Source organism: Hyla sarda, chromosome 4, assembly GCF_029499605.1.
Source record: "Hyla sarda isolate aHylSar1 chromosome 4, aHylSar1.hap1, whole genome shotgun sequence".
NCBI lineage: Eukaryota > Metazoa > Chordata > Amphibia > Anura > Hylidae > Hyla > Hyla sarda.
The window spans coordinates 239,505,898-239,531,761 of NC_079192.1; the positions used below are offsets into that span (position 1 = coordinate 239,505,898).

The window sequence follows — 25,864 nt, forward strand, 5'->3', positions numbered from 1 at the left end:
ATAACGCGTGGTTACACAGTAAACCCCCGTCATATCACGGCGGGCCCGGCATCATAGTGAAGCCGGGACCCGCCTCTAATAGCGCGCAGCGCTGATCGCGGCTCCGCGCGCTATTAACCCTTTAGCCGTGCGCTCAGAGCTGAGCCGCGCGGCTAAAAGCGAAACCGAAAGTGGCCGGCTAGCTCAGTCGGGCTGTTCGGGATAGCCGCTGCTAATCGCGGCATCCCGAACAGCTGACAGGACAGCGGGAGGGCCCCTACCTGCCTCCTCGCTGTCCGATCGCCGAATGACTGCTCAGTGCCTGAGATCCAGGCATGAGCAGTCATGCGGCAGAATCGTTGATCACTGGTTTCTTATGAGAAACCAGTGATCAACATAGAAGATCAGTGTGTGCAGTGTTATAGGTCCCTATGGGACCTATAACACTGCAAAAAAAAAGTGAAAAAAAAAAGTGAATAAAGATCATTTAACTCCTCCCCTATTAAAAGTTTGAATCACCCCCCTTTTCCAATGAAAAAACAAAACAAAACAGTGTAAATAAAAATAAAAATATATGGTATCACCGCGTGCGTAAATGTCCGAGTTATAAAAATATATCATTAATTAAACCGCTCGGTCAATGGCGTGCGCGCAAAAAAATTCCAAAGTCCAAAATAGTGCATTTTTGGTCACTTTTTATATAATTTAAAAATAAATAAAAAGCGATCAATAAGTCCTATTAATGCAAAAATGGTACCGTTAAAAACTTCAGATCACGGTGCAAAAAATTAGCCCTCATAACGCCCCATACACGGAAAAATAAAAAAGTTATAGGGGTCAGAAGATGACAATTTTAAACATATTAATTTTCCTGCATGTAGTTATGATTTTTTCCAGAAGTCCGACAAAATCAAACCTATATAAGTAGGGTATCATTTTAATTGTATGGACCTACAGAATAAAGATAAGGTGTTATTTTTACAGAGAAATGTACTACGTAGAAACGGAAGCCCCCAAAATTTACAAAACTGCGTTTTTTTTTCTTCAATTTTGTCGCACAATGATTTTCTTTCCGTTTCACCCTAGATTTTTGGGCAAAATGACTGACGTCATTACAAAGTAGAATTGGTGGCGCAAAAAATAAGCCATCATATGGATTTTTAGGTGCAAAATTGAAAGAGTTATGATTTTTCAAAGGCAAGGAGCAAAAAACGAAAATGCAAAAACGGAAACCCCCCGGTCCTTAAGGGGTTAAAATTGTCATCTTCTGACCCCTATAACTTTTTTATTTTTCCGTGTATGGGGCGGTATGAGGGCTCATTTTTTGCGCAGTGATCTGAAGTTTTTAACGGTACCATTTTTGCATTGATAGGACTTATTGATGCACTATTTTGGACTTTTTTGGAATTTTTTTGCGCGTACGCCATTGACGGAGCGGTTTAATTAACAATATATTTTTATAATTCGGAAATTTACGCACGCGGTAATACCATATATGTTTATTTTTATTTTTATTTACACTGTGTTTTTTTTTTTTATGGGAAAAGGGGGGTGATTCAAACTTTTAATAGGAGAGGGGTTAAATGATATGCATTCACTTTTTTTTCCCTTTTTTTTTGCAGTGTTATAGCTCCCATAGGGACCTATAACACTGCACACACTGATCTTTATCATTGATCACTGGTTTCTCATAGGAAACCAGTGATCGATGATTCTGCCGCTTGACTGCTCATGCCTGGATCTCAGGCACTGAGCAGTCATTCGGCGACCGGACAGCGAGGAGGCAGGTAGGGGCCCTCCCCCTGTCCTGTAAGCTGTTCGGGATGCCACGATTTCACCGAGGCTATCCCGAACAGCCCACTGAGTTAACCGGCAGCTTTTACTTTCACTTTTAGCCGCGCATCGGCGCTGCGCGCTATTAGCGGCGGGTTCCGGCTTCACTATGACGCCGGGCCCGCCGTGATATGATGCGGGGTTACCGTGTAACCCCGCCTTATATCACGGGAGCAGGACCAAGGACGTACCTGTACGTCCTTGGTCCTTAACCCCTTAAGGACTCAGCCCATTTTGGCCTTAAGGACTCAGACAATTTAATTTTTACGTTTTCGTTTTTTCCTCCTCACCTTCTAAAAATCATAACTCTTTTATATTTTCATCCACAGACTAGTATGAGGGCTTATTTTTTGCGTGACCAGTTGTCCTTTGTAATGACATCACTCATTATATCATAAAATGTATGGCGCAACCAAAAAACACTTTTGTGGGTAAATTAAAACGAAAAACGCAATTTTGCTAATTTTGGAAGGTTTTGTTTTCACGCCGTACAATTTATGGTAAAAATGACATGTGTTCTTTATTCTTAGGGTCAATACGATTAAAATGATACCCATTATTATATACTTTTATATTATTGTTGCGCTTAAAAAAAATCACAAACTTTTTAACCAAATTAGTACGTTTATAATCCCTTTATTTTGATGACCTCTAACTTTTTTATTTTTCCGTATAAGTGGCGGTATGGGGGCTCATTTTTTGCGCTATGATCTGTACTTTTTTTTGATACCACATTTGCATATAAAAAACTTTTAATACACTTTTTATAATTTTTTTTTTAATAAAATGTATTAAAAAAGTAGGAATTTTGGACTTTTTTAATTTTTTTTCGTTCACGCCGTTCACCGTACGGGATCATTAACATTTTATTTTTATAATTCGGACATTTACGCACGCGGCGATACCAAATATGTCTATAAAAAATGTTTTTTACGCTTTTTGGGGGTAAAATAGGAAAAAACGGACGTTTTACTTTTTTATTGGGGGAGGGGATTTTTCACTTTTTTTTACTTTTACTTTTACATTTTTTTACATTTTTTTTTACACTTGAATAGTCCCCATAGGGGACTATTCATAGCAATACCATGATTGCTAATACTGATCTGTTCTATGTATAGGACATAGAACAGATCAGTATTATCGGTCATCTCCTGCTCTGGTCTGCTCGATCACAGACCAGAGCAGGAGACGCCGGGAGCCGCACGGAGGAAGGAGAGGGGACCTCCGTGCGGCGTTATGAATGATCGGATCCCCGCAGCAGCGCTGCGGGTGATCCGATCGTTCATTTAAATCGCGAACTGCCGCAGATGCCGGGATCTGTATTGATCCCGGCACCTGAGGGGTTAATGGCGGACGCCCGCGAGATCGCGGGCATCGGCCATTGCCAGCGGGTCCCTGGCTGCGATCAGCAGCCGGGATCAGCCGCGCATGACACGGGCATCATTTTTTGCGCTATGATCTGTACTTTTTTTTTGATACCACATTTGCATATAAAAAACTTTTAATACACTTTTTATAATTTTTTTTTAATAAAATGTATTAAAAAAGTAGGAATTTTGGACTTTTTTAATTTTTTTTCGTTCACGCCGTTCACCGTACGGGATCATTAACATTTTATTTTTATAGTTCGGACATTTACGCACGCGGCGATACCAAATATGTCTATAAAAAATGTTTTTTACGCTTTTTGGGGGTAAAATAGGAAAAAACGGACGTTTTACTTTTTTATTGGGGGAGGGGATTTTTCACTTTTTTTTACTTTTACTTTTACATTTTTTTACATTTTTTTTTACACTTGAATAGTCCCCATAGGGGACTATTCATAGCAATACCATGATTGCTAATACTGATCTGTTCTATGTATAGGACATAGAACAGATCAGTATTATCGGTCATCTCCTGCTCTGGTCTGCTCGATCACAGACCAGAGCAGGAGACGCCGGGAGCCGCACGGAGGAAGGAGAGGGGACCTCCGTGCGGCGTTATGAATGATCGGATCCCCGCAGCAGCGCTGCGGGCGATCCGATCGTTCATTTAAATCGCGAACTGCCGCAGATGCCGGGATCTGTATTGATCCCGGCACCTGAGGGGTTAATGGCGGACGCCCGCGAGATCGTGGGCATCGGCCATTGCCAGCGGGTCCCTGGCTGCGATCAGCAGCCGGGATCAGCCGCGCATGACACGGGCATCGCTCCGATGCCCGCGGTTATGCTTAGGACGTAAATGTACGTCCTGGTGTGTTAAGTACCACCTCACCAGGACGTACATTTACGTCCTGCGTCCTTAAGGGGTTAAGGGGTTAAGTTAGTGGTAAATTTTGATACATACGTTCAGATATATGCCCCTCTAATGCAAAACTATGTTCTCTTGTGGTAATTTCTTTTTTTTTTATATACTCTCCTGCTTTATCTTGTTGATACCTTTATGTAGGAACATAGAATGTGTCGGCAGATAAGAACCATTTGGCCCATCTAGTCTGCCCAATAATCTGAATCCTATCAATAGTCCCTGGCCCTATCTTGAGATGAAGGATAGCCTTATGCTTTATATGAAGGATTGCTTTATGCTTATCGCATGCATGCTTAGGGTATGTTCACACTACAGAGTATGAAAGGAATCTCCGCTCGCAGAATTCAGCGAGTGGAGATTCAGATTGTCAGCCGGCAGCAGGACCGCGCTGCACTGTGCCATCACCATTGACGGCTATGCAGTGCTCGCGGACTTCCGCGCAAAGAATGAACATGTTCTTTCTTTGAGCGGAACAATTCCGCAGCTGAAATTCCACAGTGTGAACGGGTCTCGCGGAAGACCCATTCACACTGTGGTAATGTTCACTGTGCGGACTTTTACTCGTATTTGCAGCAACCACTTCTGCAGGAAGGCTGTTCCATGCATCCACTACTCTCTCAGTAAAGTAATACTTCCTGAAATTTCTCTCTTCACATACAACAAAAAGCTAAGCTAAGTCTGGGCTGGTTTTCGAGACTTTTCAGTGGCTTTGTGCCTTTTCACAAAAAGGCGCAGTTCATAAAACCCTTCTATATCATGTGTATTGGCAAAATCAGTGGATTGCAACTCTAAATCAGCAGAAATGTGTAAACCAAGAGGCACAAAAAAGGCACAAATAAACCCTGCTTGCGCCTTTTTTGCGCCTTTTGTACATACAAAAAACTGTCTAAAGACGATGATAAATGTCGGCCTTTGACTTTATGTATTAAAACGTTTTTATCATATCCCCTCTGTCTCTTCTTTCTTCCAAGCTATACATGTTAAGGTCCTTTAACCCCTTAAGGACGCAGGGTTTTTCCATTTTCATTTTTTCCTCATTCTAAAAATCATCTCAAATCATCAAATATCATATGATGGCTTATTTTTTGCCCCATCAATTCTACTTTGCAGTGACATTAGTCATTTTACCCAAAAAATCCATGGCGAAATGGAAAAAAATTAATTGTGCGACAAAATTGAAGAAAAAATGTCATTTTGAAACTTTTGGGGGCTTCTGTTTCTAGGCAGTGCATTTTTGGGTAAAAATAACACCTTATCTTTATTCTGTAGGTCTATACTGTTAAAAGAATACCCTACTTATATAGGTTGGATATTGTCATACTTTGGAAAAAAAATCATAACTACATGTAAGTTTTTTAACCCCTAACCCCTATAACTTTTTTAGTTTTTCCGCGCAAGGGCCGTTATGAGGACTCATTTTTCGCGCCGTGTTCTGAAGTTTTTAGCGGTACCATTTTTGTATTGATCGGACTTTTTGATTGCTTTTTATTAATTTTTTCATGATATAAAAAGTGACCAAAAATACGCTATTTTGCACTTTGGAATTTTTTTTCGGTTTAATTAATGATATATTTTTATAGTACGGACATTTCCGCATGCAGTGATACCACATATGTTTATTTTTATTTACACAGTTTTCTTTTATGGGAATAGGGGGGTGATTCAAACTTTTCTTAGGGAAGGGGTTGAATGACCTTTGTTAACTTTTTTTTTTTTTTCAGTACTATAGCTCCCATAGGGGGCTAGGACACTGCACACACTGATCTCTTATACTGATCCCTGCAAAGCCATAGCTTTGCATGGATCAGCGAGATATGGGCTCGATTGCTCAAGCCTGTAGCTCTGGCTTGGAGCAATCAAACGCAGATCGGACGTGACGGAGCAAGGTAAGGGGGTCTCAGCTTGCGTCCTAGCTGATCGGAATATTGCGATTTTATCGCGATGTCCCGATCAGCCCGACTGAGCTGCCGGGAAGCGCTCACTTTCACTTTCAGACGCGGCGGTCAACTTTGATCACCGCGTCTGAAGGGTTAGTAGCGCACGGCACAACGATCGGTGCCGCACACTATTAGCCCAGGGTCCCGGCTAAGACTAGCAGCCGGGATCGACCCAGTGTGATGCGGGGTCACGGCGTTTTAAACACCGGGACCGGCGAGGGGCGTACACGTACGCCCTTCGTCCTGATGGAGTTAATCTTTTATGGTAAGTTTTATCCTGCAATCCATGTACTAGTTTATTAGCTCTTCTCTGAACTCTCTCTAGAATATCTATATCCTTCTGGAGATATGGAGGGAAATTTATCCAGGGATTTAAGCAGCTTTTTTTGCTTACAAAAGTCGCACAGAAAGTTGCATGTGCACCTAACCAATTTTTTCTGTGACTTTTGTGGGTAAGCAAAAAATACCAATCTGCCCTACCTAAGCAATTTTTTTTACTTTGTAGTGGTCCAGGATTTATCATTGCGAAAGTCGCACATAAGCAAATAAAAGTCGCAAACCCCCTTAAAAAAGTTGCAAGTGTAAGTAAGGTCAGATTTGGCTTACAAACTTGTCTATGACAGCATTTTCAAAAAGTCGCACAAAAAGTCGCACGTGAGACTTTTTGTGCAAGTTTTTTTACTTTCATTTTCACAGGCACAGTGGGACAAGCGGGCAGGAAATGTACAGGAGGGTGACAAGCTTGTCACCCGCCCGCACATCTCCCACCCATGCAACACTACTACAACTCCCACCATGTCCTTATTGTAAGGACATGCCTGGATTTGTAGTTGTGGGGCAAAAGGAGGGTGTGTTAGATGGGCAGGCGGATGACAAGCTTTTCACCCGCCCGCGCCGCATGACTACAAATCCCAGCACGTCCTTACTGTAAGGACATGCTGGAAATTGTAGTTGTGCGACAGGGGGGGGGGGAGGAGTCTGTTAGATGGGCGGGCGGATGACAAGCTTGTCACCCGCCTGCACCTCATTACTACAACTCCCAGCATGTCCTTACTGTAAGGGCATGCTGGGAGTTGTAGTCATGCAGTGGGAGCAGGTGACAAGCTTGTCACCCACTTGCACATCTCACCCCAGCCCTGCGGCATGACTACAACTCCCATTATGTCCTTACTGTAAGGGCATGCTTGGAGTTGTAGTCATGTGGTGCGGGTGGGAAATGTTATGTTTTTAAACATGTGTTTTTTTTTATTTCTTTTACAGGCTTAGTAGTGTAAGCTGTCTTATAGATAGAATCCATTACTAAGCCAGGACTTAGCGTTAGCACCAAAAACAGCTAGCGCTAACCCCCAATTATTACCCTGGTTCCCACCGCCACAGTGGTGCCAGGAAGAGCCGTTACCAACAGGCCTGGAGTGTCATATATGGCGGTTCTGGGCCTTGGCGGTAACAGGCTGGCATTATTTAGGCTTAGGAGGGCCAGTAACAATGGTCCTCGCCCACCCTGGTAACTTCAGGCTGTTCCCTGTATTTTTATTCTCAGCTAGATACCAACCAAACAGCAACAGCCTAACGTTACCAGGGTGGGCGAGGACCATTGTTACTGGCCCTCCTCAGCCTAAATAATGCCAGACTGTTACCGCCTAGGCCCAGGGGCACCATTTTTGATGCTCTGGGCCTGTTGGTACCAGCTCTTCCCAACACCCCTGTGGTGGTGAGTACTGGGGCAATAATCGGGGGTTAGTGCTAGCTGTTTTTGGGGCTAACGCTAAGTCCCAGCTTAGTAATGGACGGCTTCCACTACTAAGCCTGTAAAGTAAATAAATAAAAAAATAACACATTTAAAAAACTTTTATTCCAAAAAACACTCCCACACAAGCCATAAAGCCACAAGCCAGTTACAAAATGTTGTTAATATTAAGCAGAAAAAAAAGCTGGTCATCGTAGTTCACCAAATTTAGTAGCCCACAGGATAGACGGATCTGAAATGAAAAGAAAAACAAACAAACAAACCAAAAATGGGTTAGTACATTTAGGGGGAAAAAAGTGGTAAAAAAAAAAAAGTAATAAAAACACATACATTTTTTTTTTGCTTATGTGTACTAAGAAAATGATATTCCAAAGTGATTTTTTATTGGTTTTTGCTTGTGTGAGCAAAATTTATCAACCCCCAGTGATAGTATGATAAATATGTCACACATAAGCAAACCCAAAGCAAAAAAAAAAAAAAAAAATGCCTACGGAACTCGCTTACCAAAGGAAATTAGAAATGTCCCCCATAGTCTCCAGTACTGTGCACAATACTCCAAGTGAGGTCTCACCAGTGTTCTCTTCCCTCTTTCTACTGCTTATACCTCTCCCTCTACATCCAAGCATTCTGCTAACATTTCCTGCTGCTCTATTACATTGCCTGCCTACCTTTAAGTCTTCTGAAATAATTATCCCTAAATCTCTTTCCTCAGATACTGAAGTCAGGACCCTATTTAACAGTTTCTATTATATCCCCTCTGTCTCGTCTTTCTTCTAAGCTATACATGTTAAGGTCCTTTAACCTTTCCTGATAGGTTATGTTTAGAGATGAGCGAACTTTTCAAAAATTCGAATTCAAATTTTTTTTGAAAAAGTTTGTTTCGTTTAGAATTTTTTCGCAGCGAATCTATATTAAAAAAGGCTATTTCTAGCCTACATACAGCCTCTATAGGGGTGTAGAACACTTTGCTGGGTCCTAAAACGCATATGGAGTGTGCTGGGTTAGTGAAATAATACTGTTATTCAGAATAACATGCAGATTACCGGCCTCGCTTTTAGAATCACTGCCGCACAGCAGCACAATTACAGAGCCTGGTGGTGGCATCAGTGTCAGGAGACCATATAGTGACTGAATGACACAGCGTGAAGGTGTTGGCAGCATGAGGAGACCATATAGTGGCTGAATGGCACAGCATGGAGGTGTTGGCAGCATGAGGACACCATATAGTGGCTGAATGACACAGCATGGACAGGTTGTCAGCATGAGGAGACCATATAGTGGCTGAATGGCACAGCGTGGATGTGTCGGCAGCATGAGAACACCATATACTGGCTGAATGGCACAGCGTGGAGGTGTTGGCAGCATGAGGACACCATATAGTGGCTGACTGACACAACGTGGATGTGTTGGCAGCATGAGGAGACCATATAGTGGCTGAATGACACAGTGTGGAGGTGTTCGCAGCATGAGGACACCATATACTGGCTGAATGGCACAGCGTGGAGGTGTTGGCAGCATGAGGACACCATATAGTGGCTGAATGACACAGCTTGGATGAAGTTGAAGCATGAGGACACCATATAGTGGCTGAATGACACAGCGTGGAGGTGTTGGCAGCATGAGGACACCATATAGTGGCTGACTGACACAGCGTGGATGTGTTGGCAGCATGAGGAGACCATATAGTGGCTGAATGACACAGCGTGGAGGTCTTGGCAGCATGAGGACACCATATACAGTGGTCCCTCAACATACGATGGGAATTCGTTCCAAACGAGCCATCGTTTGTCGAATCCATCGTATGCTGAGGGATTCGTGCAATGTAAAGTTTAGGAAGCCGTACTCACCTGTCCCCGTCGCTCGTGATGATGTCCCCGCTGCTCCCGATGGTGACCCCGGGCCTCCGCTGTCTTCTCCAGTCCTCCACTGTCTTCTCCGGTTCTCTGCTGTCTTCCGCAAGGCCTTACTGGGCCTGCGTAGCGACGTCATTACGCCGCTGCGTATGCCATTCCTATTGGATGACGTGCGCAGCAGCGTATTGACGTCATCGGAGAGGGCCGAGAAGACACCGGAAGACCAGCGCTGGACCCGGAGGGCACCCCGGAGCATTGTGGAGGGGTAAGTAATACTTACCGCACCACACAGGGAACATTAAGCTGCTATCCGGCAGCAGCTTAAGCATTTTGCGCTGCCGGATAGCACTTAATGCGATGGCCCCGACATAAAAAAGCATTGTATGTCGATGCTGACATCGACATGCGATGGCCTCTGAGAGGCCATCGTATGTCGATTTGATCATATGTCGGGGCCATTGTAGGTCGGGGGGTCACTGTAGTGGCTGAATGACACAGCTTGGATGAAGCTGAAGCATGAGGACACCATATAGTGGCGGAATGACACAGCATGGACAGGTTGTCAGCATGAGGAGACCATATAGTGGCTGAATGGCACAGTGTGGAGGTGTTGGCAGCATGAGGACACCATATAGTGGCTGAATGACACAGCGTGGAGGTGTTGTCAGCATGAGGACACCATATAGTGGCTGAATGACACAGCGTGGAGGTGTTGGCAGCATGAGTACACCATATAGTGGCTGAATGACACAGCTTGGACGAAGCATGAGGACACCATATAGTGGCTGAATGACACAGTATGGACAGCTTGTCAGCATGAGGAGACCATATAGTGGCTGAATGACACAGCATGGAGGTGTTGGCAGCATGAGGGACCATATAGTGGATGATTGGCACAGCCCGGAGTTGCCAGCAGCATGAGTAGGCACTAGGCCGTCACAATCCCTAAGTTTAAAAGATGAATTAAGAAATGTAAACCGAAGATTTTGGATAGCGGGTGCTACCTATGAGAAAATTTGAAATTCCCAGACCCAGGCCCAACAGCGGCATCAGTAACCCATATATTGCCTGAATGACACAGCCTGGAGTTGCTTGATGCACGAGTACACACCAGGGCTTCACAATTCCCCCCAAAAACACCACAATTTTAGAAATTTTTTTAAAAGATTTTGGATAGCGGGTGCTACCTATGAGAAAATATGAAATTACCAGACCCAGGCCCAACAGCGGCATCAGTAACCCATATATTGCCTGAATGACACAGCCTGGAGTTGCTTGATTCACAAGTACACACCAGGGCTTCACAATCCCCCCCAAAAAACACCACAATTTTAGACATTTTTGAAAAAGAATTTGGATAGCCGGTGCTACCTATGAGAAAATTTGAAATGACCAGACCCAGGCCCAACAGCGGCATCAGTAACCCATATATTGGCTAAAGTTCACAGCCTGGAGTTGGCTGATGCACCAGTACACACAGGGCTTCACAATCCCCCCCAAAATCAACAAAATTGTATAATTAAAAAAAAAAAGTTATACCTTTGCGTAAAAACAAGCGCATATCCAACAGTTCAAAAGACTCTATAATGCAGGATGGTGGACCACCCAAAGACTTTCTTCTCAAAAATAATAAACCACTCAATGTTTGAAATAAAAAAAAAATGACATATGTGTGTAAGCGCATCTGTCTCCAAAAGATGAGATCACCAAAGGAGTTTTTTCGCCAAAAATGATTAAGTAGAGTTAATCCCTCACCGTATTTTTTTTATTTTTTATTTTCATTAAAAAATCACACGCAACAAGCGTTCTGTTGTGTAACGGTTAGCATTCTGCTAAATTCAATTTTAATACTGATAAAATTATCAGTAAATTTAAAAATAACATTACCCAAGAGTGTTTAATTACCCCATACATTGCACCAGGAACAGTCAGGAGTAGACCTCAGCAGTACCCAAGAGGCTTTAATAACCCCTTACATTGCACAATCAATTGCGAGATCGAGCAATAACAGGTGTGTTATGGCCTCAGATGTCTGGGCCGCACTAGCGCTCCACTGAACGGATAAGCGTGTCTCTATCTTTCACCGACAGGTGCGGGTAACCCACTACCTCTCTGAAAGTTAAGCTGCCTTGAAGCAGGTGGTCTCCCCCGGGCACGTTTGTCTCCTGAATTTCCACTACTGCCACACCATGCTGACTGCCAACCGTGCTACCGCCTTGCTGACTCAAGGGCAACCTGCAACTCTCTTCTTCTGATGATGATTAAGCCCCTTCTGCACCCGGCTCCCGTTGGCGATAGGGATAATTTTTGCCAGGAAAGAAGAATCACAACTAAGTGCGGGTCATAAGCTAGGGTTCATTAAGTCCCTGCCCCTTGTACACACCGCATGTCTCTACTAACAATTGGATGGTTTAGTGAGGTCCTCGGATCTGCCCCGGCGGGGTAGGAGAAGGCCCTGGCAGAGCGCCGAGAATTTAACGATCATTGTTGAAATTTGCATTAAGCATGTATTTAGCTACTGCTAAACTTCAAAAAATTATAGCCCCAAGGCCTGAGGCACCGGGGAGGCAAGTAGTTCCTGAAAGACACAGAATGATTCTAGAGCAGTCATTCGCAGTACCCAAGAGGGTTTCATAACCCCTTACATTTAAAGATCAATGTTGACATTTGCATTAAGCATGTATTTAGCTACTGCTAAACTTCAAAAAATTATAGGCCCAAGGCCTGAGGCGCCAGGGAGGCAAGTAGTTCCTGAAAGACACAGAATGATTCTGGAGCAGTCATTCGCAGTACCCAAGAGGGTTTCATAATCCCTTACATTTAAAGATCAATGTTGACATTTGCATTAAGCATGTATTTAGCTACTGCTAAACTTCAAAAAATGATAGGCCCAAGGCCTGAGGTGCCAGGGAGGCAAGTAGTTCCTGAAAGACACAGAATGATTCTGGAGCAGTCATTCGCAGTACCCAAGAGGGTTTCATAACCCCTTACATTTAAAGATCAAAGTTGACATTTGCATTAAAGGGGTATTCCGCCCCTAGACATATTATCCCCTATCCAAAGGATGGGGGATAAGATGTCAGATCGCCGGGCTCCCGCTGCTGGGGACCCCGGGGATCGCTGCTGCAGCACCCCGCTATCATTACTGTGCAGAGCGAGATCGCTCTGCACGTAATGACGGGCAATACAGGGGCCAGAGCATCGTTACGTCACGGCTCCGCCCCTCGTGTCGTCAAGGCCCACCCCGTCAATACAAGTCTACGGGAAGGGGGCGTGCCATAGACTTGCATTAAGGGGACGGGCCGTGATGTCATGAGGGGCGGAGCCATGACGTCACGCTGCTCCGGCCCCTGTATCGCCCGTCATTACGCACAGAGCGAACTCGCTCTGTGCTGTAATGATAGCGGGGTGCCGCAGCAGCGATCCCCGGGGTCCCCAGCAGCGGGACCGTGGCGATCTAACATCTTATCCCCTATCCTAGGGGCGGAATACCCCTTTAAGCATGTATTTAGCTACTGCTAAACTTCAAAAAATTATAGGCCCAAGGCCTGAGGGAGGCGCCAGGGAGGCAAGTAGTTCTTGAAAGACAGAATGATTCTGGAGTAATCATTCGCCCAAGGCCAGAAGCATCAGTTTCCCCCATATTAGGAGCATAGTTGTCCCCCAGATTAGGCAGCATAGATGTCCCCCAGATTAGGAGCATAGTTGTCCCCCAGATTAGGAGCATACTTGTCCCCCAGATTAGGCATTATAGATGTCCCCCAGATTAGGAGCATAGCTGTCCCCCAGATTAGGAGCATAGTTGTCCCCCAGATTAGGCAGCATAGATGTCCCCCAGATTAAGCAGCATAGATGTCCCCCAGATTAGGCAGCATAGATGTCCCACAGATTAGGCAGCATAGATGTTCCCCAGATTAGGCAGCATAGATGTCCCCCAGATTAGGAGCATACTTGTCCCCTAGATTAGGCAGCATAGATGTCCCCCAGATTAGGAGCATAGTTGTCCCCCAGATTAGGCAGCATAGATGTCCCCCAGTTTAGCAGCATAGATGTCCCCCAGATTAGGCAGCATAGATGTCCCACAGATTAGGCAGCATAGATGTTCCCCAGATTAGGCAGCATAGATGTCCCCCAGATTAGGAGCATACTTGTCCCCTAGATTAGGCAGCATAGATGTCCCCCAGATTAGGAGCATAGTTGTCCCCCAGATTAGGCAGCATAGATGTCCCCCAGATTAGGAGCATAGTTGTCCCCCAGATTAGGAGCATAGTTGTCCCCCAGATTAAACAGCACAGATGTCCCCCAGATTAGGCAGCATAGATGTCCCCCAGATTAGGCAGCATTGTTCCCGCAGTCAGCGGGGGCCGGTCAGAGCCAATCAAAGGGCCGTATATGGCAAGCGGGCCATACAATGCCCAGGTCTGCCCCAGAGGGTTTCATAACCAACCATAATTGAGAAATTTTTGTTGTAGGAGCATGGTCAATCTACTCCAAGCCATCTGGCATTGGTGGCTGGAAATCCTGGCTGATCCATTCCTGATTCATCTTGACAAATGTCAGTCTCTCCACATTTTTAGTGGACAGACGAGTTCGCCTTGGGGTGACTATGGCCCCGGCCGCACTAAACACCCGCTCTGATGGCACACTACTGGCCGGGCAGGACAGCTTTTCCAGGGCAAACTCTGCTAGTTGTGGCCATAAATCAAGTTTGGCTGCCCAGAAGTCCAGCAGATCTTCAATAGTTGTTGGCATGGCCATGTCAAGGTATGCCACCATCTTCTGGTTCAGGTCCTGCTCCAGGTCTACCTGCTGCTGATGAGTTGCTTCACTATGCAGGTGAAGAAAGCTACTCATCAGCGACTGTAGACTCAGGCTGCTACTGATTGAGCTAGTACTGCTCCTGCCACCCCTCCCCTCCCCAGCAGCCATGGCAGTGGAAGGTGAGCGCAGAAGGCCCCCCGAGTCAGACCTGCGAGTGGATGGACCATGTGGCCGATAGGCATCAGCCAACTGACTACATAGAAACTCTCTGTAGTAGGTCAGTTTGTCCTCCCTCTCAGTGGGTGTAAAAAAGGCCCACATTTTGGCATGGTAGCGAGGGTCTACTAAGGTGGAGATCCAGAAGTCATCCCGCTGACGAATTTTGACAATTCGGGGGTCACTACGCAAGCAACTGAGCATGCATCGCGCCATTTGCGCCAGTGACTCGGAGGGACAACCTGCCTCCATCTCCACTGCATACTGCCACGGTGTGTCTGGGTCCTCTGTCTCAACTTCCTCATAACCCTCCAGCTCCTTTGGCTGCTCCTGCTCCTCCTCTCCTGTCGGAAGACTAGAAACACCGGCCATCTCATCCAACCTAAACTGTGCTCCGCTCTGCCCCTCATCATCCTCCTACTCCAGTTCAGCCCCCACAGGGCCCATGTAGCATGGAGATGTAGGCGCAACGTCTCCATTGCCGTGACCAGCCATGGTTTCAATCATTTGTTGTAGGAAATGTAGGAGTGGAATGACGTCGTTCATGGTGTAATCCAGGCGACTCACAAATAATGTGGCTTCCTCAAAGGGCCTCAGCAAACGGCAGGTGTCACGTATGAGCTGCCACTGGTTCACATTGAAGTTACACAGGGGTGTACTCCTATCTGCTTGGATTATCAAGAAATCGGTGATGGCTTTTCTTTGTTCGTATAGACTGTCCAACATATGGAGGGTGGAATTCCAACGTGTTGCAACTTCACAAATAAGACTATGTTGTGGGATACCGTTCTGACGCTGCAGCTCAAGGAAGGTGTGCTTGGCGGTGTACGAGTGGCTGAAGTGCATGCACAGTTTCCTTGCCATTTTCAGGATGTTTTGCAAATGGGGTGAAGACTTGAGGAAGCGCTTGACAACCAGATTCAACACGTGTGCCATGCAGGGCGCATGTTTCACACTTCCTTGTTGCAGCGCGGACACGATGTTCTTCCCGTTGTCGCTCACCATGGTTTCCATTTCCAGATTTCGTGGAGTAAGCCATGCTCGGATTTCTTTACGAATGAACTTTAGCAGTTCCTCCCCTGTGTGACTCCGTTCACCAAGGTAAATCATTTGAAGAACAGCTTGACACCGCCGTGCCCTACACACATGGTACGATGAAGGGCCACCGAGATTTGGCCGTGTAGTGGAGGCCGAGGACACGGTGGAGGATGAGGAGGCGGCGTCGCACACTGTAACAGGACCAACTGCAAGTGAGCGAGAGCGTGGAGGAGGAAGCGGTGGGACCTGTACAAGTTGCTGTTGTGGCTGTGCAGGAACCACATTTACCCAGTGAGCCGTAAAAGACAAGTATTGTCCCTGCCCGTAGTTACAGCTCCACACGTCGGTGCTGCCGTGCACTTTTGAACACACCGACAGGCTCAAGGACTGGCCCACCTTCTCTTGTACAAACTTATGCAGGGCTGGTACTGCCTTCTTCGCAAAGAAATGACGGCTTGGGACTCTCCACCTCGGCACGGCACAAGCTATCAATTCTCTGAAAGGTGCAGAGTCCACCACTTGAAAAGGGAGGGACTGCAACACCAGCAACTTGGACAGGAGCACATTCAACTTCTGCGCCGTCGGATTAGTGGGCGCAAACTGTTGTCTCTTGGACATGGCTTCGCCGATGGATTGTTGGCAGAATGGCTGACTAAAAGCGGGAGAAGCAGGAGCGACAGAAGGAGGGTTTGACACACAGCTCCCTTCGGCTGAGGTGGTGGAGACTTGGCTGGATGAAGGAGGGAGCGGATGGCCACTGGGTGATGCAGCAGGCTGGACCACTACATCGGAGCCACGGTTCTCGCAGGCCGCTTTATGGTGGCGAAGCATGTGTCGACGCAGGGCCGTGGTGCCGACATTGGGACCCTGGCCCCGCTTCACCTTCTGCCGACAGATCTTGCATGTGGCTACGTGAACCTCGTCCGGATGCCTTATGAAAAACTTCCACACCGCCGAGTAGCTGATTTTCCCACCCGCAGTCCGCACTAATTGACTGCTACTGGCGCCATCTCCAGGAACTCCTGTTCCACTACCTCCCGAAAAGGTAGGCTGCCGCGAAGCAGGTTGTCTCCCCCGGGCACGTTTGGCTCCTGAATTTCCACTACTGCCACCACGCTGACTGCCAACTGTGCTACCGCCTTGCTGCCTCTAGGGCAACCTGCAACTCTCTTCTCCTGATGATGATGAAGCCCGTTCTGCACCTGGCTCCCAATTGCGATCGCCTTCATCATCATTAACAGTTGTGTGCACGTCACTGATGTCCTCCTCAGGTTCCCCAACAGTGTCTGCTTCAGGACCCTGAACACTTGCAACACCGCATCCCACGTCACTCTCCGCATCACTACTTGGCCACCTAGCGGAGCAAGCGGCGCATGTCTCCTCCCCTTCTTGGCTGTCCAGTAGCTGCTGACTGTCCTCTATTGGATCGTCCTCAGTAAATAGTGGAGCTGAACCCACAGCATAAGATTCTCTTTAGGAGAGGGAACAGCATAGGACAAAAGCAATGGGAGGACACGGACTGCTCCTGGGCCGTGCCAACTGAGGGTTGTGTCTGAGGGACCCACCGACTGTTGACTGGGGGTGTCAGATGTCACTTGTGATGATGTGGATGAGCGTGTTAACCAATCGACGACGGCAGATGGGTTGCTGGTGGAGACACGACCGCTGGCTGATAACGGAGCTCAGGCCTCTCGCTGCAACTCCTGCTGCCACTCGCCCCAAGTCTGCTGCCAACTCTGCCTGAAGTATTTAGGCCTCTGCCACTCCTCTGTGCACGTCCTGGCACTTCTCTGCCTGACATACTTAGTGTGTTTATGAGGGTATTACAATACGCTACACTACTCTTTAAACAGTATTTGTATAGAACAGCAGAAGGTGATAACTTACGGCTGTCCTTTAACAGTATGTAGGCCCTTGACAGATTAACAGGTACTAGATGGTACAATACTTGGATGTACCTGTGCGGTATGCACTGATGAGGGCAGTAATATGCCTAACTATTAGCAGAAAAAAAATCAGTATTTTTGTAAAACACCAGCCGGTGGATACTATTGTTTGGACCTTGACGGTATGGAGCACCTTGACAGCTTAACAGGTACTAAATGGTACAATACTTGGATGTACCTATGCGGTATGCACTGATGAGGGCCTATTAGCAGAAAAAAACTCTGTATTTTTGTAATACACCAGCCGGTGGATACTATTGTTTGGACTTTGATGGTATGGAGCAGCTTGACAACTGATGAGGGCCTATTAGCAGAAAAAACTCTGTATTTTTGTAATACACCAGCCGGTGGATACTATTGTTTGGACTTTGATGGTATGGAGCACCTTGACAGCTTAACAGGTACTAAATGGTACAACACTTGGATGTACCTATGTGATAAGCACTGATGAGGGCAGTAATATGCCTAACTATTAGCAGAAAAAAAATCTGTATTTTTGTAAACCACCAGCCGGTGGACACTATTGTTTGGACTTTGATGGTATGGAGCACCTTGACAGCTTAACAGGTAATAAATGGTGCAATACTTGGATGTACCTATGCAGTATGCACTGATGAGGGCAGTAATATGCCTAACTATTAGCAGAAAAAAAAATCTGTATTTTTGTAAAACACCAGCCGGTGGATACTATTGTTTGGACTTCGACGGTATGGAGCACCTTGACAGCTTAACATGTACTAAATCGTACAATACTTGGATGTACCTATGCGGTATGCACTAATGAGGGCCTATTAGCAGAAAAAACCTCTGTATTTTTGTAATACACCAGCCGGTGGATACTATTGTTTGGACTTTGACGGTATGGAGCACCTTGACAGCTTAACAGGTACTAAATGGTACAATACTTGGATGTACCTATGTGGTATGCACTGATGAGGGCAGTAATATGCCTATTAGCAGAAAAACTCTGTATTTTTGTAAAAAAAAACAGCCGGTGAATACTATTGTTTGGACTTTGACCGTATGGAGCACCTTGACAGCTTAACAGGTACTAAATGGTACAATACTTGGATGTATGTATGCGGTATGCACTGATGAGGGCCTATTAGCAGAAAAAACTCTGTATTTTTGTAATACACCAGCCGGTGGACACTATTGTTTGGACTTTGATGGTATGGAGCACCTTGACAGCTTAACAGGTACTAAATGGTACAATACTTGGATGTACGTATGCGGTATGCACTGATGAGGGCCTATTAGCAGAAAAAACTGTATTTTTGTAATACACCAGCCGGTGGATAATATTGTTTGAACTTTGATAGTATGGAGCACCTTGACAGCTTAACGGGTACTAAATGGTACAATACTTGGATGTACCTACGCGATATGCACTGATGAGGGCAGTAATATGCCTAACTATTAGCAGAAAAAAAATCTGTATTTTGTAAAACACCAGCCGGTGGATACTATTGTTTGAACTTTGACGGTATGGAGCACCTTAACAGCTTAACAGGTACTAAATGGCACAATACTTGGATGTACGTATGCGGTATGCACTGATGAGGGCCTATTAGCAGAAAAAACTCTGTATTTTGTTAATACACCAGCCGGTGGATACTATTGTTTGGACTTGGACGGTATGGAGCACCTTGACAGCTTAACAGGTACTAAATGGTACAATACTTGGATGTACCTATGCGATATGCACTGATGAGGGCCTATTAGCAGAAAAAACTCTGTATTTTTGTAATACACCAGCCGGTGGATACTATTGTTTGGACTTTGATGGTATGGAGCACCTTGACAGCTTAACAGGTACTAAATGGTACAATACTTGGATGTACCTATGCGGTATGCACTGATGAGGGCCTATTAGCAGAAAAAACTCTGTATTTTTGTAATACACCAGCCGATGGATACTATTGTTTGGACTTTGATGGTATGGAGCACCTTGACAGCTTAACAGGTACTAAATGGTACAATACTTGGATGTACCTATGTGGTATGCACTGATGAGGGCAGTAAAATGCCTAACTATTAGCAGAAAAAAAATCAGTATTTTTGTAAAACATCAGCCGGTGGATACTATTGTTTGGACTTTGACGGTATGGAGCACCTTGACAGCTTAACAGGTACTAAATGGTACAATACTTGGATGTACCTATGCGGTATCCACTGATGAGGGCAGTAATATGCCTATTAGCAGAAAAAACTCTGTATTTTTGTAAAAAAAAACAGCCGGTGAATACTATTGTTTGGACTTTGACGGTATGGAGCACCTTCACAGCTTAACAGGTACTAAATGGTGCAATACTTGAATGTACGTATGCGGTATACACTGATGAGGGCCTATTAGCAGAAAAAACTCTGTATTTTTGTAATACACCAGCCGGTGGATACTATTGTTTGGACTTTGACGGTATGGAGCACCTTGACAGCTTAACAGGTACTAAATGGTACAATACTTGCATGTACCTATGCGGTATGCACTGATGAGGGCAGTTATATATGCGTAACTATACGCAGAAAAAACTGTTTAAAAAAAAAAAAACAACAGCCGGTGAATAGTATTTTTTGGACTCGCACAGTATGTAGCCCCTTGACAGATTAACAGGTACAAAATGGTGCAAATGCACTACAGTCCACTGAACAATCACGTATTTCTGAACAGCAGCAGGACCCAACAGTGCAGCACCACAAAAAAAAAATCCAGGGATTAAACCGTAAATTGCACTCTGTCACACAATTCTGAGCAGCAGAAGTTTTGTGGAGCAAATAAAAATAAACTCAATTGGGCTGAACAATGAGGAGATAAGATGCTTCAGAAAGTTCAGGCAGCTTGGAGATCTGTATGAGGCAGCTGACAGCTATCTGCCCCTCTCTGCTGCAATGCTCAATAACGTGAATAGGAGGTTTAGCAATCAATGATCCTTCTCAGTGTAACAGCAAACACTCTGCACTCCTGTCTTTCCCTAATGCTGATGTGACTAGCAGTTGCAGTGTAACGCTGTGGTATGAGCTATTCACACACACACGCAGTCCCGTCCTCTCCATCTGAGTGCATAGATGAAATGAAGAGAGGCAAGATGGCCGCCGATTATATAGGGGCTGTGACATCACAGGGGTCAGTGAACACTGATAGGCGGCATCTCACATGTGATTCAGGGTCAGCCCCCCTACCTTCATTCTCGCCGCTGTTTCCCGCCCTCCCATAATCCCCTGCCCCATGTACTCACATGTGGATCCGCCATCTTAGGACCCCAATAGCCTGGAACGCTGTAAAATGGAGTTTAATGAAGCGATTCATGCGATAGAATCGCGGCGATATTCGTATTCATTGCAAATCAAATTTTTCATGAAATTCGTAACGAATTTGGGTTCGTCAACTTCGATTCGCTCATCTCTAGTTATGTTATATATAATGTACAAGTTTAGTAGCCCTTCTCTGCACTCTCTCCAATGTGTCAATATTCTTTTGGAGATATGGTCTCCTGTACTGCGCACAATACTCCAAGTGAGGTCTCACCAGTGTTCTTTACAATGGCATTAGCACTTCCTTCTTTTTATTGCTAATACCTCTCCCTATACACCCAAGCATTCTGCTAACATTCCTACTGCTCTGCTACATTGTCTGCCTACCTTAAAATGGCCACTATTAGATTCAAAAACTTTTAATTATTTTTACTGATGAAAATGAAAAAGACATTTTGTAATATATTTGTTTAACATTTTTTAAATATTTAATAAAGATAAGGTCCCCACACCTACGGGGACACTAACCAGTCCTGCAGCAGCAGCATCATACTTGTCCATGAGTCATGGAAAAGAGATCACTCATGGACAAGGCTGCATGAGCTGAAACACCAATCACCTCCCACCACCACAAGGGAGGGACATGCCCCCTTTGCCTGAGAGGATTTCTAACACTGTGAGCTAATGAAAGGTATTTTTTATAATAAACTAGCTGAGCGTTTTTTCCTACATAATCCATGTGGGGGAGGAAAAGCAACAAAAGGTGGAATTTTTTGTCCTCATAGCCCATCCTTAAATCCTGACCCGATATTCCCTCTTCTTATCCCAACCCTAAATCCCCTCATATTCTGACCTCATATTCTGTCCTCATATTTGATCCTCATATCTTGACCTCATATCTCCTCCTAATATCCTGACCTCATATCCCGTCCTTATATCCTGTCCCCATATCCAGTCCCCATTTCACGCCCTCATATCTCATGCCCACCTCCTGTCCCCCATTTCACATCCTCATATCCTGTCCCCATATCCCGACCTCATATTCCAGCCCTATATCCCATGCCCATATCCTGTCCCCATTTCACGTCCCCATATCCCGTCCCCATAGCCCGTCCCCATATCCCGTCCTCATTTCTAATCCTCATATTCCATCCTCAGATGGGGCTGAGTTGTGATGAAGATATTGTAAGCTGAAAATAAAAGGGGTGTTGCTTAAAGGGTGGATGTGTCTTTGCAAGATGGGGCATGGAATGCGGGGAGGATGTGGCTTGCCAGCCGGACTGATGCATTCACCAGGAGATGCAGAGCTGAGCATGAGATTTAAGGCACCAGAAGTCCTATATACTTGTATGAGACTTGAAACAAAAACCTCATCCTTCACATATGGGGGTAGGTTAGGCTTAATTTAACTATTATATATTTTTTGTGGACATAATTGAAAAATTTTAAATATGTAAAAAAAAAAAACGATAAAGACAGAAAGACTCATTGCCAAAGAGAGTAAAACTAATCTCAAAATGTTCTTTAACTATATAAATAGCAAAAAGATCAAAAATAAAAGTGTAGGCCCTTTAAAAAATTATTGGGATTATAAACGGGGATCATGAAAAAGCAAATATATTAAACAATTTCTTCTCCACTGTATTCACCGAGGAAACCGAAATGCCAGGTGAAATACAGCGAGATAAGGTAAACTCCCCAGTACAGGTCACCTGTCTAACCCAGGGAGAAGTACAGTGCCGCCTACAAAAAATCTAAATAGACAAATCACAAGGTCCAGATGGCATACACCCCTGTGTTCTAAAGGAATAAAGTAATGTAATAGACAGACCCCTTTTTTTAGGGACTGTTCCCCAGGACTGGTGCATGGCAAATGTGGTGCCAATATTTAAAAAGGGGTCAATGTTGACTTCTTTTACTGTTTGTATTCTGTACTTTATTATAAACCAAAAATTTCTTAGAAATAAACAATAATTTAAAAAAGGGGTCAAAGTGACCCTGGGAATTATAGACCTGTAAGTTTAACCTCCGTTGTATGTAAATTGTTTGGAGTATCTTGATAAAAGATAAATGTATGACTCCACATCGGTATGGCTTTATGAGAGATCGGTCCTGTCCAACTAATCTGATCAGCTTATCTGGATTTTTCCAAAGCATTTGATACAGTTCCACATAAAAGGTTGGTGCATAAAATGAGATGGATTGGGCTGGGGCAGAATGTGTGTAAGTGCGTAAGTAACTAGCTTAGTGATAGGAAACAGAGGGTGGTTATTAATGGTACTTATTCTGATTGGGTGACTGTTATTAGTGGGGTACCAAATGGGTCTGTCTTGGGTCCTGTCCTAATTAATATATTCATTAATGACATTGAAGAGGGGTTGAATAGTAAAGTAGCAATCTTTGCAGATGATACTAAACTCTGTAAAGCAGTAAACACTATAGAGGACAGTGCACTGTTACAAATGGATCTGGATAGGTTGGAGGTTTGGGCTGGGAAGTGGCAGATGAGGTTCAACACTGATAAATGTAAGGTAATGCACATGGGGAAGGAAAATCCGGGCTGGGATTATGTATTAAATGGAAGAACACTTGGGACGACTGATGTGGAAAAGAACTTGGGAGTCTTAGTCAACAGTAAATTTAGCTGTAGTGACCAGTGTCGGGCAGCTGCTGCCAAGACAAATAAAATCATGGGGTTCATCAATAGGGGCATAGATGCCCATGACTAGGAAATCATTTTACCGCTGTACAAATCACTAGTCAGACCACACATAGAATACTGTGTACAGTACTGGGCACCAGTATACAAGTTAGATATAGTGGAGCTGGAGAGGGTTCAAAGACGGGCAACCAGAGTAATACGGGTAATGTTAGGACTACAGTACCCAGAAAGATTATCAGTATTAGGGTTATTTAGTTTAGAAAAAAGAATGCTTAGGGGAGACTTAATAACTATGTACAAATTTATCAGGGGACAGTACAGAGATCTCTCCCATGATCTAATTATACACAGGACTGTATATATAACAAGGGGCATCCTCTACGTCTAGAGGAAAGAAGGTTTATACACCAGCACAGATTGGGGTTCTTTACTGTAAGAGCAGTGAGACTGTGGAATTCTCTGCCTGAGGAGGTGGTCATGGTGAACTCTGTAAAAGCGTTCAAAAAGGGGCTGGATGCATTTTTGGAGAATAATACCTTCGCTGGTTATGTATACTAGATTTATAGGGAAGAACTTTGATCCAGCGATTTATTCTGACTTCCATATTTGGAGTCGGGAAGGAATTTTTATCTCGACTATGAGTGGTTTTTGCCTTCCACTGGATTAACTCAGTAGGGACTCATTAGGGATATAGGTTGAACTTGATGGACTCTGGTCTTTTTTCAACCTTATGAACTGTGTTACTGTTACGCCGAGCGCTTCGGGTCCCCGCTCCTCCCCGGAGCGCTGACAGTGTTCTCCTGTTCGCAGCGCCCCGGTCAGACCCGCTGACCGGGTGCGCTGCGATAATGTCCCCAGCCGGAATGTGATTCGCGATGCGGGACGCGCTCGCTTGCGGTGCGCATCCTGACCCGCTTACCAGACTCGCTCCCCGTCTGTGCTGCCCCGGCGTGCGCGGCCCCGCTCCCTAGGACGCGCGCGTGCCGGGTCTTTGCGATTTAAAGGGCCGGTGTGCCACTGATTGGCGCATGGGTTTTAATTAGTGTCTTCACCTGTGCACTTCCCTATATTACCTCACTTCCCCTGCACTTCCTTGCCGGATCTTGTTGCCATTGTGCCAGTGAAAGCGTTCCTTGTGTGTTCCTAGCCTGTGTTCCAGACCTCCTTGCCGTTGCCCCTGACTACGATCCTTGCTGCCTGCCCTGACCTTCTGCTACGTCCGACCCTGCTCTTGTCTAATCCCTTGTACCGCGCATATCTCAGCAGTCAGAGAGGTTGAGCCGTTGCCGGTGGATACGACCTGGTTGCTACCGCCGCTGCAAGTCCATCCCGCTTTGCGGCGGGCTCTGGTGAAAACCAGTAGCAACTTAGAACCGGTCCACCGACACGGTCCACGCCAATCCCTCTCTGACACAGAGGATCCACCTCCAGCCTGCCGAATCCTGACAGTAGATCCGGCCATTGTCACGATTTGGCTGGCTGGAGGTGGATCCTCTGTGCCAGAGAGGGATTGGCGTGGAACGTGTCGGTGGACCGGTTCTAAGTTGCTACTGGTATTCACCAGAGCCCACCGCAAAGCGGGATGGTCTTGCAGCGGCGGGAGCAACCAGGTCGTATCCACCGGCAACGGCTCAACCTCTCTGACTGCTGAGATAAGCGCGGTACAAGGGAGTAGACAAGAGCAAGGTCGGACGTAGCAGAAGGTCAGGGAAGGCAGCAAGGATCGTAATCAGGGGCAACGGCAGGAGGTCTGGAACACAGGCTAGGAAAACACAAGGAAACGCTTTCACTGGCACAATGGCAACAAGATCCGGCGAGGGAGTGCAGGGGAAGTGAGGTATAAGTAGGGAAGTGCACAGGTGAAGGTACTGATTAAAACCTCATGCGTCAATCAGTGGCGCACCGGCCCTTTAAATCGCAAAGACCCGGCGCGCCCTAAGGAGCGGGGCCGCGCGCGCCGGGACAGCACAGACGGGGAACGGGTCTGGTAAGTGAGTCGGGATGCGCATCACGAGCGGGCGCGTCCCGCATCGCGAATCGCATCCCGGCTGGGAACATTATCGCAGCGCACCCGGTCGGCAGGTCTGACCGGGGCGCTGCGAATAAGAGAACGCTGTGAGCACTCTGGGGAGGAGCGAGGACCCGGAGCGCTCGGCGTAACAGTACCCCCCCCTTGGGTCTCCCCCTCTTTTTGGAACCTGAGAATTTGAGGATAAGATTCTTCTCCAGGATGTTTGTCCTCAGGTTCCCATGATCTCTCCTCTGGGCCGCAATTTTCCCAATCAACCAAAATTTTTTTTTACCTCTGACCGTCTTGGATGCCAGAATTTCTTTCACCGAAAAAACGTCAG

The 25,864-nt window shown here is 45.7% G+C and overlaps 1 long non-coding RNA gene across 1 annotated transcript in view; it reads right to left on the bottom strand.

Annotated features, from left to right (window-relative positions):
* Positions 1-7,932: 7,932 nt before the first annotated feature.
* LOC130369081 (uncharacterized) overlaps positions 7,933-25,864 on the bottom strand; it is a 95,245-nt gene continuing 77,313 nt past the window's right edge. Inside the window, exon 3 of the long non-coding RNA XR_008892662.1 lies at positions 7,933-8,017. This is a non-coding gene — a long non-coding RNA (uncharacterized LOC130369081). The remainder of the gene's footprint in view (positions 8,018-25,864) is intronic.